The 14,587-nt window shown below is 39.9% G+C and overlaps 1 long non-coding RNA gene across 2 annotated transcripts in view; it reads left to right on the top strand.

The window, feature by feature from the left end:
* Positions 1-8,561, top strand: part of LOC125753471 (uncharacterized) — a 60,310-nt gene extending 51,749 nt beyond the window's left edge. Inside the window, exons 1-3 of one of the 2 annotated variants that reach the window (XR_007405401.1) lie at positions 5,582-5,793; positions 7,858-8,013; positions 8,345-8,560. This is a non-coding gene — a long non-coding RNA (uncharacterized LOC125753471). Of the gene's footprint in view, positions 1-5,581; positions 5,794-7,857; positions 8,014-8,344 lie in introns of those variants that run through there. The other variant, XR_007405400.1, reaches the window with a different exon arrangement.
* The last annotated feature ends 6,026 nt before the right edge of the window (positions 8,562-14,587 follow it).

The following is a 14,587-nucleotide window of genomic DNA, read 5'->3' on the forward strand; positions in this document are numbered from 1 at the left end:
TGGAGGGAGCCATCACAAAAGCATAATTTGATATATTCCTCCATGCCACAGTTTATTTTAAACTTAAAGGGAAAATATCTTTGCTATATATCTTAGATTATAAATAGCTGCCACATTGTTATTTTAAATTTAGGTACACAATAAACGATAATTTTATCAAATTTATGTAGAAAAAAATGATTTCTAAGCTTTTCCTAAATGTTATTCACTTTCCTTCTGACACCCCAAATTCAGACAGGCAAAAAGACTATATTAGTTTGCTAGGGCCCATATAACAGAGTACTCTAAATTGGATGGCTTAAACAATAGTAATTTATTTTCTCACAATTCTGGAGGCTGGAAGTCCAAGATTAAAGTGTCAGCAGGGTTGGTTTCTTCTAAAGATTCTCTTTGACTTGCAGATGGCCATCTTCTCCCTGTGTCTCACATGGTCTTCCCTTTGTGTATGTTTACATCCTACTCTCTCTCTCTTTTTTTTTAAAATAAGGACACTAGTCACATTGGATTAGGGCCCATGATAGTGACCTCATTTTAACTTATTTATCTCTTTAAAGATCTTATCTCTAAATATAATGACATTCTGAGGTCCTGGGGGTTAAGCTTTCAACATATAAATTCGGGGGGGGGATATCATTTATCTTTTTTTTTTTTTTAAGATTTTATTTTTATTTATTCGTGAGATACAGAGACAGAGGCAGAGACACACAGGCAGAGGGAGAAGCAGGCTCCATGCAGGGAGCCCAATGTGGGACTCGATCCCAGGTCCCAGGATCAGGCCCTGGGCTGAAGGCAGTGCTAAACCGCTGAGTCACCCTGGCTGCCCCGATATCATTTATCTTATAACAAGGGCCATTCTTTTCATTTTAGTAGCAGAAAACTGTCAGGTGTTCAGAGATTAAGTGATCTCTGAATAATCCATAAGGAATGCAGCCAGCATTTGTAACTGATAGCATGTAGTATGGATTTAAGTCATTCTTAGAAGAAAGAGTTGTTAGAAAACCTGAAGAAAGCAAAGCTTCATTTTTGTGTTTAATTTAAAAATATAAATGATGGATATATGCTAACTTTATAAATATTCATCAGGGTAGCTAGGTTAGCTATTTCCATAGTTAATCTAAATATTCGTACAAAAGCATCACAAGTATTTTTTGTGTGTTTTTTCACAATGTTATTGATATTTACATACTGTGAAGTTCACCAGTCTAAAGTGTACAGTTATCAGCAATTCTTTCTGCCTATGCGTCCTAGTCTTGTACTTTAATAAAACCACCTTTTTAAAACAACAAAAGCACCTTTTTTGCATCAAAAAGATTATAATAAATAAATATAAAGTGTACAATTATCATAAGTATATATGTATGCAATTACATGGCAAACTACTCTGCATTTTAAAAAATATTTTATTTATTTATTTGAGAGACAGAGTGAGCAAGAGAGGGAGCACAAGTAGAGGAGGGAGAGGGAGAGGGAGAAGGGGCTCCTGAGTGAGCAGGGAGCTCGATGCAGGGCTTGATCCCAGGATCTCAGGATCATGACCTGAGCTGAAAGCAGATGCCCATCCCACTCAGCCACTTAGGCACCCCTACTCTGCACTCTTTATGTAGACTAATTACAATTTCTATGATAACTCTACAAAGTTGACATCATTGGCATTTATAGATGAAAACATCAGCCTTAAAGATGCAAATCACTTTCTCAAATTCACCCAGCAGATAAGTAGAAGTGCTAGTAATTCAAATCCAGGTTGATGTGAGTCTAAAACCCAGGTCCAATATACTGGACCACCTAGCCTCTCCTTCTCAATTTTCCCACAGGTAATACATTCTCATTGCATGGAAGTGAAAGAGCACAAGTAAATGAAAAGAAGAATCACTTAAAATCCCATTTCTCAGAATTTATCATCTATTATTATTTTGGCATTTTACTCTTATAGTTTTTTTTTCATTTATACATATCAAAAACGTGTATGACTTCCTACACAGAAACTCAGTTTTTTAAGGAATGTCACACTTCTACATTTTCTTCATATCAAATTAAATCTGTCTCTGAATTTCATTCTACCAGGTTGTCAGAAGATCCTTAGAAGTCCTGGGGCTTCTGATCTTTCTTGAGGTCAAAAAGAGAAATGGGAGGCTTATGCACTGCTAGCAAAATAGGGTGATGCCTTTATCATGGTCTAATGTCCAGCAGTTCAGGAGGTAAGGGACTCCACTACTTCAGATCCCAGAGGAGCACTGAGTCTTGTCCTGACTTGGAGGCTAAGTAGCTGTCTGAGGTGCCCTCTCAGGCCTCACTGCTGTCTAAGGGTACTGTGAGGCATCAGGCCCACGGCCTCCATCTCCTGTGCCCCACTTCCATGAAGCTCGTCAGGCTCTCCTGCAATTCTTTCTCCCACAGTATAATCCCTTTTGTTCAGTTAAACAGACTAAGAGCTGAGAAGGGAAATGTTTATAGTTAACAACTCCCTTTCAAAAAAAGGAGAATAAAAGATTTGACTATGGAGAAATTATTTATTTACTCATTTACTGTGGTTATTATTTACAAAAAATCACATTCTACCTGCTGTTTTTATCTCATTTGACAATCTTTATAGTTTTTAGATCGATTTTCTTATTACTGAATTTTAAGAATTCTTTGTCTATTTTGCATACAAGTCCTTTATCAGATACATGTTTTGCAATTAGTTCCTCCCATTCTTTCATCTTTTTAATTGTCTTTTTCAAGGGAGAAGTTTGAAATTTTAATAAAATCCAACATATCAAGTTTTCATTTTATAGACTGTGCTTTTGGTATTGCATCTAAAAACTCATCTCTAAATCCAAGGTTATATAGATTTTCTCCTATAGTTTCTTTTACAACATTTATTGCTTTGCACTTTACCTTTAGGTCTATGATTCATTTTAGGTTAATTTTTGTGAAAAGCATAAGCTATATATTCAGGATCCAGCACCATTTTTTGAAAAAAAAAAAAAAACTGTCTTTTCTCCACTGAATTGCCTTTGAGTCTTTGTCAAAGATAAATAAACTATATTTGTGGGAGTCTATTTCTAGGCTCTCTATTCTGTTCCACGCTCTCCCCCCCACCAATTCTATGCTGTTTTGATTATTGCAGATTTATAATAAATCTTGACATTGCGTAGTATAAGTCCTTCAACTCTGTTCTTTTTTAGTATTATGTAAGTTGTCCTAGGTCTTTTGCTTTTCGATATACATATTAGAATCAGTTTGTTGGGGATCCCTGGGTGCTCAGCAGTTTAGCCTTTGGTCCAGGGCCTGATCCTGGAGTCCCCGGATAGGGTCCCACATCCAGCTCCCTGCATGGAGCCTGCTTCTCCCTCTGTGTCTCTGCCTCTGTTTGTGTTTCTAATGAATAAATAAATACAGTCTTAAAAAAAAAAAAAGGGATCGGTTTGTTGATATCAACAAAATAATTGCTGGGATTTTTATTGGGAATTGCATTGAATCTATAGAGTAAGTTGTAAAGAACTGACATCTCTCGTCAGGATTGTCAAGCAATGACAGATGGTAGTTGGTTGATAAATACCCAAGCTTTCACAGCCCTCAGGTAACACATGACTGTGCATGTTCTGCAGGTTTTCCCAGAGTCCTCAGCAGGATCAAGCATCAGTTGCCCACTTTTGTAACTTCTCATTAAAACACCTATTATGGACTGTTATCTCTCCTCTGCTCACTTCCTCATCCTCTTACTGTCACCAGCTAGACCCTAAGACCTGATCTTTACTGCCCACCTGCTTATACTCACTAATCTTTGCCTTACATTTTTCCTTAACCTCCTCTTTCTGACTTACCTTTTAACTCAGAGGAATGAAGCCTGAAATTACCCCTCAGGTGTGACAACAGCCCTAACAAGACCTCCCACCGACACATTTGAATTGAATGACTCACACCTCCACAGAGGGACCTTGGCGTGACTCCCCTGGAATATGGTAGTTGCCTTTATCTCATTGTAATACTAAAATCTCCACCCAAAGAGGAACCCCAGCCTCATTTACGTAACATAAATTTACTATAGGATATTTCCTTAAGGCGCTTGCTCTATCTTATGCGCACCTGTACATTCACACTTCCCTATCTGAACATTGATCTACCCCTAAACAAAAGGAACCCATTTACTCTCTTGGGGAGTCATGGCGTTGGAAGCCATTTTCCCTATCTCCTTATTTGCTGCAAATAAAGTTTTCTTTGTGCGACTCACCTGGTACAGTTTCCTTGACTCACCAGGGGCAAACTCATGTTGGTTTGGTTACATACCAGTGTTTCCTGTAATCAATTACCAAAAGAACTACTTTCCCTCAAAACTTCATGTTAGGGTTTCTGAGGGATCCAAACCAGCAGCTGTGACAACACAGGAATACTAAAAGGCAAGGTCAAGTAGGACAACTCCTATTTCCTAAATGCACCCAAGTTTCAAAGTAGTACCAGGGTTACCCAATTTAGATAGAAAACTCACAGATAGGTAATTTAATACCTACTCTGGGCACTCAAATTTAGTCTTCAATTTAAGATGCAGAAAGCAAGTGCCTCTCAAGCCTGCTATCTCTCCAGAAGGAAAAGAAAAAAAAAAAAGACACAAATGAAACACATTTAATTTCAACAAGTATGCCCATGCATGAAAATCTACCTCAAAATAGCTAAAATGGTAAAAGATGTGTTGCTATTTTAAAGCCAGATTTGGATTTGCCTCAGGCAGCTTTTAGCTTCCAGAGTTTTATGGCTCACTAGTTTCAGGTTAGAAAATTAGAATTGCAAAGGCATGCTGTGGTTTATCTCTGCCATTCTTTCATTATTTTACAGCAAGAGGGTTTTTCCAGGGAGGGAGATGAGGGTGGGGTGGAAAGATAGGAAGAAAGGAGTGAAAGGTATCAAGAGAACTGATCCAAGTATCTGCCTTTATGTTTAACAGTCTTCAAGGCAAGTCATGCAGGATGAACACTGCAGAAGCACCAGACATTTGTTGAGGGGGGAAGAATCCTCTGGGAATGCACCTCTTTAGGGGAGAAAATGGCTTCGTAAAGAAAGGATACAAACACTGTGCTCTCTTTATTTGCAATTGCAGAAGGAAATAGCCACCACACCAAATCCTCAGTCAGCTGCATAAACAATGTGTTGTAATCTGATATTTATTTTTGCTGAAATGGAGCTGCAGCTCTGTCATTCTAGATTCTGGAGCCTTGCAAAGCACCCAGAGAGCTTTTGCTGACCTTGAGGGAGTACAGCCTAATGAAACGTCCTCACTTTTGCAATTTAATTTTTCTCTAAGAACACAAGCCAGAGTTAGAGGAGTTTCTATCCAACCTTTGGAGGGAAAAACAAAAATGAATTAATTAAGCTTATCAGACGGCCTTTAGAAAATGTAGCATCAGCCTTTTATTGTGATACAGTATCAGCCAACACTTGCTTCGTTTTTGCTGGGAGGAATTGGATTGGGGCTGCTGATCATGGCAGAAGCTCTTTGTTGTCTCTGCCCACACATTCAAACGATTTAAATCTGGTCTCTAGGAGACCTGACATCATAAAGGGAAATTGTGTTCAGGCCTTCTAATCTATGAAGCATGACCTCAACACTGCTTGATTTCTGTCACTACCACTGTTTCTCTCCATGTATCAGCAAACTTCATGGGAGAGAAGTTACTACTGCTCCACTACTTCACCACTTATTATTTCCTTAACTCTAAGAACTGCTGCCATAAATTCTTGAATGATGCTATTCTTTTGAAGATCACCCAGGACCCTCATTTTCTCCCATCCAATGAGCATGATGCAGTCCTCATGGTTTGCACCATCGGACACTACCTACCCACCTCTCCTTCCAATCTTAGCCTTGGGGTTCCTTGCCTTCTGTTTGACATTGTCCTTCCTTCCTTCCTTCCTTCCTTCCTTCCTTCCTTCCTTCCTTCCTTCCTTCCTTCCTTCCTTCCTTCCTTCCTTCCTTTTCTTCTTCCCTCTTACCCATGCCTCCTCCTAGTCCTTCCTTGTAGTCTTTCTCCAAGGTTCTTCCAGTCTCCTATTCTTTATGTTTACTCTCTCAGTAAGCCTCCAGTCCTATAATTTTGGCCATCACCACCTTGATGGCTGGCACTTCAGCAGCCATCTTGACTGATGAAGTACCTGGAGGATGGAATTCCCCAGGGGAGGATGCTGAAACAGGACATTAGAAGGAGCTTGGCCCCCTGATGACTGCTGAAACCAGCATAGCTATCCTGCCCTGCCTACCTCCTGATTTCTTCTATATGCTAGAAGAAACCCTGTGTATTTAAGCCATTGCTATTTTGAATTTTCTATTATATGCAACATAATCTAAGTTAAATAATAAACATGGATATAACAATGCCTTCTTGGGGCTCCTGGGTGGCTCAGCTGGTTAAGCACTTGCCTTCAGCTCAGGTCATGATCTCTGGATCCTGGGATTAAGCCCCATATCAGGCTCCCTGTTCAGTGAGGAGCCTGCTTCTCCCTCTTCCTCTGCTCTTTGTCAAATAAATTAAAAACAACAAAAAAATGCCTTCTCATAAAGTTAGTATAAGCTTTAAATGATATGAGTCATGTGCCTATCTCATGTACCTACCCAGGCATAGCCTATGTAGCCGAATATTATAGATATTATTATAAACTCTGTGTTTACATTTCTACCTTCATGGTGCATCATATCACAGGATGTCACCTATGATCAAAACAAATCCCTTCCAAAACCAGCTCCTCCTCTGGTTGTCTTATTCTTTGGTTTATGACATGACTATTCTTTTATTAATCAAGGTTTTGATTCCATTTTCTTGCTCCAAATATTGAGTCAATTGCAGAATGCTATTGATCTAGTCCTTCAAATTTTCTCCCATTAATTCCCTCATATTTCCCCTGTAAATTCCCTAGTTGAAACTTTCATTATTACCTACCCAAACTATTTGCAGTTGTCAACTCAGTTGGTTCTCCACTTCCTGTATATCTTCCTACTTCAGGTTATCCTATTGAAACCCTGAGACCAGTCTTCCAAAAGCACTGCTCTAATTTCATTATTCCTCTGATTAAAAACTTTAGGCTTGTCATTGTCCACGGAGTCAAACAACCTGCTCTACAGCTTGGTGCTTGAGACCCCAACATATACTTCTGATCCTCATCTCCATCTCCTTCCATGGCCATCAATCTAGACTCTTTGATTTGCCTTCTGCTTTCTTAATTCTGTTGCTTGGCTCACATTTCACTCATCCAGAGTGTCCACTTATTACTCTACCGCCTACATTTCAGTATTTCAGCTAACTTTCAAAGCTTCATGGCAAAACTATCAGTCCTAGAAGTCCTCCTTCCAAAATAGATGTGATCTTCCCTTTACTCAAAGCACTTTGTATCTCTCCCATGGTGTGTGTGCTCAATTGCTTTACAGCAGCAATGCTCAAATCTTAGGGAGCATCTTAATTATCTGGAAGAACTGTGAAAATACAGACTGCCGACTCCAAGAGATTGGATTCAGAAAGTCCGGGGAGGGGTCTGAGATCTACATTTCTAAGAAAGCCCTGTGTGCTGCTGATGCTGCTTCTCTGGGGATCACACACTGAAAATCGCTTTCTAGTTATTTGGATCTCATTCTTTCTCTACATTGTAAGCTTCTTGAGATCAGATGATGTGGCTTATTCCAATCTTTGTATTTCCTGATGCTCCTAGCACACAGTAGATATTTAACAAGTATTTATTAGAATGGAACTGAATAGAACAAGAGGCCAAACAAAGTTGGCATGGACCCTTTGAAGCTATGTTCAGTTGTTGGTTTCCATCTTACAGAAAGAACACATTTAAGTGCTTTTGCTGAGAGCATAACCAAATTCTTCTTGGTCTTATTGTTCTCAGTTTGGGGAAGTGAGCTCACAGCGTGTGCTTGGAGGAATGTTAAGTATTAAAAGCAAGAACACGACAAGAATTCGGGAGTTGAAGGGTTCCCCCAAAGGAGCAGGATGACAAAAGTTCAACATTTGGGAAATTAAGTACGAAGGTTGCCATGGAAAGGTAACAACAAATTTCAAATCTATAATTGTACCTGGAGAGAGGCATGTTAGAGTTTCCTCCAAATACTTTTGTTTCCTTCTTACGCTGTTAATGCTTCAGAAGCAAGTCACTCTGAATTCAAGTTGTGCTTCTAATTATCCTTATTATTCTCAGAATGTTTAGAACCGACATGATTTTTGGGAAAGAAAATTAATTGCAGCTTTAGAAATGTGGGCAACTGTGTATTCCGGCAACTTCATGTCCTGTTTTCCTTCTGTGTGTAGATAATAGACTGATAATCACCTTCTGCTCAACTATCCAGTTATCTAGTCAGGGCATTCTTTTTTTTCAGGGGGTGAGAAGATATTTTGCATATGGAAAGTGTTTTTGAAATGACAAGAAAATGAAGGACAAGTCAGCCAAAGAAATAAAACATGCTACCGTCATCTCCCAAAGACCTTTGTTCTTCGCTTTTTGTATTTCATGTCATACTTCTCATGAAATAAATCCTACAGAAATAACAAAAGATAGATGGAGACCATTACAAGAAAGGATGTATATCAAATATGGATATTTTTTATTTTAAAGAGGCAATTCAATTATACCCAGATGGAACATTAAAAAAGTCACATCTATGCCTCATCATTTTTCAGCAGCAGCACAGATGGTACCTTTTCATTTGCATGGCGTGCCAACATAGTCTGTGTGCTCAGCTGTCTGCCTCACCCCCATCATGATTCCAAGTTTACATGTAAGAGGACATGTTGGTTGAGTTAACTCAGAGACCCTTGGGAAACTGCCTTGCCTGGAGCCCTGACATTACTATTTTATAATATTTCCTTCTTCAAGAAAGCAGATGGGGTTGCCAGACCGTGACTTTTATCTACTGTTCTTGAGTAAGGCGCCCTAAGGCTTCCTGCCCCTTCCCAGAGACAGGCCGTAGATATACAGTGATGAGGAGAAGCAGGCAACATCTGCAGACCTTCTGTTAAAGGTTCTTATTTGTTTAAACATCCTGTTTCCTTGCTGTTTGTGTTTCTAGAAATTAGGGAGATGCTTATCCCTTCTTGTCCCAATACAGTTAAAAATTACAATTGATGTCATCAAGGGTCCACAATTTATATCCTGAGTAAAAAAAAAAAAAAAAAAAAAAAAAGGAAAAAGAAACAACAGAAAAACAAAAACAGAGGGAAAATACACCATCACCATCACCACCACCATCACAACTTTCATCATCACCCTCACCTGACTGCTGAAATGGTTTTCCTGGAGACAGTAGTAGAAATTCTGCTTTCTCTAGGGAAATTACTATGGTCTCCCGGGAGGGGGAGGGGGATTGGCAACATACCATCTCAGGGGGTCCAGGAGAATCCCACCTAGGGAAGGTACTGGGTCACTAATCCCTGAGAAGAATTTACAATTCAACTAAAGGGAGAATTAAATAGTCTGTCAGCCTATCTCATGCTGTCCTACAATGTCTGCTTTGCTTTGATTAAACAGAACTGGTCAGAGAGCAGAGAATCCCTCAGTTTGGCATACATGGAGGCCCTAGGGTATTTTGCAGCCTAGCATTTATTTATCACGTTAATTCTTGGCTTCCTAAACTCACTGATTTCACACGCAGTGATAGGCACTTCTTATTTCCAACATTTCACAACTGTGTTAACTTCTGTTGTCTCCTGTCCTTGGCTGGCAATGGAGAGCTGCCAGTCCTTTAAAAAGCCAGGTCTTCCCATTCTTTAGCCTCTCCTGTATCCATGCCCTTTGCCACGTGGCCTTATAGCTTCCCCCATTAAGAGGCTGAGCCTATTTCCCTGACTTTTGATTCTGATTTCATCCATGTGATTTGCTTTAGCCAGTGGCATATTAGCAGATGTGACTCAAGCAGAGGCTTGAGAAAAAGTTTACTCAAGTCCATTGTAGTTTGTGTCTCGGCTGTCTCCAACAGTGTATGCCCAGGCTATCCTACTGGAAAATAAGAGACATATGGAGGAAAGCTGAGTTGTTCCATTTGTCGCAGGTAAAGACAGTCTGGATCAACCAACAGCCAACTAATTCCTGTGATAATCCTCTACCTTTCAATCCACTGTTGAATTCTGGTTTTACCTCCAGTGTAATCTTCCAAGTCTGCTCATCTCTCTCCACCTCCACTGTCGCTGCCCTAGTTGGTGTACACCTATACCATATTTCACCTGGATTTTGTAATGTCCTACTAGATGGAGCCCCTGCTTTCCCTTACATTTCCCTGCAAGCCTATTCCCATTCAGCAGCCAAGGGATCTTTTAAAAAACGTAAATCAGATGGTGTTAGTCTCCCAGATAAACCTTTTGATGGGTTCTCCTTGCTCTTAGGATAAAATCCAATATGTGGACACAGTTCTGAAGGTTTGCATATTTGGCATCCTCAGTGGAACTTATAAAACCCTTCCTACTCTCCTATTCCTCTGGTCTGCTCTTTTGCATCCTCAAATAAGCCAAACCTACTCCCCACCTTAGAGCCTTTGTCCCTGTTGTTCACTCTGTCTGGAATGCCCTATCCCTAGCAATGCTAATCACCAGCTTTATGTCCTCTGTCAGTTTCTGCTTCAATTTCACCTCCTCCTGGAGCTCCTCTCTGTCCTCTATCTTATAGGCCTCTTCCAATTTGCAATGAGAGCATCTAGGTAGTTTCTTTTATAACCTTAATCACAATCTGTAATTATCTTATTTATTTATTTGCCTTTTTTTTGGCTGCCTTACTAGTTAGAATATAAATTTCTCATAGACAAGATCTTATTTTCTTATTTTTCATTGATATTTCCAGCACCTCACCTATAGTCAGTGCTCTGTGTATGTGTATGAGAGATTAAAATTGGAGGACTCCTTCCTGTACACACATCTGGGCCTGCATATATATATGTATACACATATATAAAATATATATACACATATTTGTTTCCTATGGGAAACTTATATATATATATATATATATATATATATATATATATATATATATATATATATGAGTATTTCTGTGTATATGTTAGTGAGTCCTTTAAGTTCACAGACATAACCCCAAATAGCCAGAGGAATGTTGAAAAAGAAAACCAAAGCTGGGGGGCATCACTATGACGGACTTCAAGCTGTATTACAAAGCTGTGATCATCAAGACAGTATGGTACTGGTAGAAAAACAGACACATAGATAAATAGAATAGAGAACCCAGAAATGGACCCTCAACTTTATGGTCAACTCATCTTCAACAAAGCAGGAAAGAATATCCACTGGAAAAAAGACAGTCTTTTCAATAAATGGTGTTTGGAAAATTGGACAGCCACATGCAGAAGAATGAAACTAGACCGTTCTCTTACACCATACTCAGAGATAAACTCAAAATGGTTGAAAGATTTATTTTTTTTTAAGATTTTATTTATTTATTCATGAGAGACACACAGAGAGAGAGGCAGAGACACAGGCAGAGGGAGAAGCAGGCTCCATGCAGGGAGCCCGAAGTGGGACTTGATCCCAGGTCTTTAGGATCACACCCTGGGCTAAAGGCAGAACTAAACCACTGAGCCACTGGGGCTGCCTGGTTGAAAGATTTAAATGTGAGATAAGAATCCATCAAAATCCTGGAGAAGATAACTCTGGGAAACGAACTAGGGGTGGTGGAAGGGGAGGAGGGCGGGGCTGGGGGTGAATGGATGACGGGCTCTGAGGGGGGCACTTGACGGGATGAGCACTGGGTGTTATTCTGTATGTTGGTAAATTGAACACCAATAAAAAATAAATTTATTAAAAAAAAATCCTGGAGGAGAAAAAAAAAATCCTGGAGGAGAATACAGGCAACAACCTTCTTGAACTTGGCCACAACAACTTCTTACAAGACACATCTATGGGGCAACCTGGGTGACTGTGTATACACACACACACACACACACACACACACACACACAATGGAATATTATTCAGCCATCAGAAAGGACGAATACCTACTATTTGCTTTGATGTGGTTGGAACTGGAAGGTATTATGCTGAGTGAAATCAATTGGAGAAAGATAATTATCATATGGTTTCACTCATATGTGGAATATAAGAAATAGTGAAAGGGATTATAAGGGAAAGGAGGGAAACCAAGTGGGGAAAAATTAGAGAGAAAGATAAACCATGAGAGACTCCTAACTCTAGGAAACAAAGGATTGCAGAAGGGGAGGTGGGTGGGAGGATGGGGTAACTGGGTGATAGGCACTAAGGAGAGTACTTGATGGGATGAGCACTGGGTGTTATACTATATGTTGGAAAATTGAATTTAAATAAAATATTTTTTAAAAAGTTCACAGACACAGTAATATATAGGTGGAACATATTTGTAATCTACTGTATATGAATATGTACATGTATGTAATGCAATACATACATGTACATATGAATATGTACATGTATGTAATGTAATACATACATGTACATATGAATATGTACATAATATGTACATAATGTACATATGATGTATGTAATGGGTCCTTTATTTTTAACCTGGCACCTACATATATGCAATTTACTCTTTAGAATCCTGCATTAGATCAAATAAAACTTGAACATATTCTATCAGTTCCTGTTGATATTGCCCTTCTTTGTGGCTTTCTGTCAACTATCCTCCCTCCAGTGAATCCATCTTCCAACAAGTCTAATGAGATGACATACATTAGTGGCCTTCAAATGTTAATGCCTGTAAAATTACCCAGAGATCTTGTTAAAACACAGATCTCTGGGCCCTACCCTAGAGATTCTCACTCAGCAGATCTGGGCTGGTGGCTGAAATTCTACATTTCTAATAAATTCTTAGATGAAGCTGATGCTACCAGTTGATGGAGCACACTTTGGTTATGCAAAGTTCTCCATAAGCATTAAAGCCCATGCAAACTCAGGAGAATGTGAACTTTAAGTTTGTATTAAGTCCCTACTGAATGCCAGCTATGGTGACAGGCATTATGGCAAAAAACAACTCCATATGTGAGGTCTCATCCATGAAGATTTAAGAAATTAGTTGGTGAAAACAAAATATGTGTCACAAAAACATAAATTTTCAGTGAAGGGTGAGATAAATGAGAAAGAAATAGTCTTTAATTAGAAACCAGTTCTGGGGCAGCCCCGGTGGCTTAGAGGTTTAGCACTGCCTTCAGCCCAGGGCGTGATCCTGGGGACCCGGGATCAAGTCCCACGTTGGGCTCCCTGTGTGGAGCCTGCTTCTCCCTCTGCCTGTGTCTCTGCCTCTCCCTCTCTATCTGTCTCTCATGAATAAATAAAAAAAAAACTTAAAAAAAAAAAAAAAGAAACCAGTTCTGGGTATAAAAAACACTCAGTGCAGACCATTCGATTTTGGGCATGTACTTATGAAATATCAATTCTGTTGATAAACTTTCTTCCCTCATTTTAGTTGGGTGCCAAATTAGCTTCCTCCCAAGACTCATCAGCAACTGGTTTGAATCTCTGTTTGCTGCCCTCTTAGCTAAGACGGACCTAAGAGCTGCAGTGTCAGAAAGGGAGATTGGGTTAGGTTGGGTTCCCTGGAGTAGAGCCTAAGATGAGGCTTCTTATTCAAGTGATATATTTAGGGAAAATTTTGGGGAAGACTCTATGGGTAAAGCAGGGCAGTAGAACAAGAATGTGGTCTCATGTGAAGCCTCACCTGACTCCAAGTCACCAAGAACTTCTCAGCTTAGGGGGCTGGCCTTTGTACCCCAATATTAGTCATTGACAGTGGGTTGCCCTGGGGTGCTTTGGCATCATCTCCCAGAGGAGGCACCTCCCATCAGCACTGGTGTGTTCAGAAGGCCCTTGCAGGCCAAGGGGTCCTTCTACTGTGGCTCACTGAACTGCCTTTCCCCCATTTCCACATTGATTCCCATAATCTTTGTAAAAATTCATTTTTCTTATTTTATTTACAAGCATGTATTGCCCATATTCTCTAGGCACTAAGGACTTGTAAGGAAAGGGCATTAACTGTCAGGGCCTGAACTTCTCTGTCTCAAAGCCCACAGTGATGTCATTTGATACTGAAACCTAGCCTAGTGGCTATCGAGAGAACTCAGGTGCTCTCTCTCCAGGCTGCACACGTGTAACTCAACTGGCATACGATATAATGGCCTGCCTTCAGTCTAGCCCTCCTCTACCTTACATCATATGGCTGCCCTGGAGCCTCCAGTAAAGTCAATCTGTCTACTACCCTCTCACATAACATCTTCAGTGGGTGCCCTATTGCCCTCAGAGTAAAGTCCAACTTCCTGTTCTGGTCTGTGGGATCCTTCATGCTCTCCTATCTGCCTACCTCATCTCCCATCTCCCATGAAACCTGAGGGATGCTGAAACATCTGTCCACCAGGATCTTCACATGTCCAGGTCTTAGGTTGTTGTAGTACACTGAGTAGTGGGATCCCAAAAATATTAGCTCCTAATCCCTCGAAACTATTAATCCTACTTTTTATGGAGAAAGAGTCTTTGCAGATATGATTGTTAAGAATCTTGAGAAGGAGAGATTACTCTAGACTATCCAAATGGGCCTTAAATATAATCACGAGTGTCTTTATAAGACAAAGGCAGAGGAAGATTTGATCGAGGAG

The sequence above is a fragment of the Canis lupus genome, chromosome 24 (genome assembly GCF_003254725.2).
Source record: "Canis lupus dingo isolate Sandy chromosome 24, ASM325472v2, whole genome shotgun sequence".
NCBI lineage: Eukaryota > Metazoa > Chordata > Mammalia > Carnivora > Canidae > Canis > Canis lupus.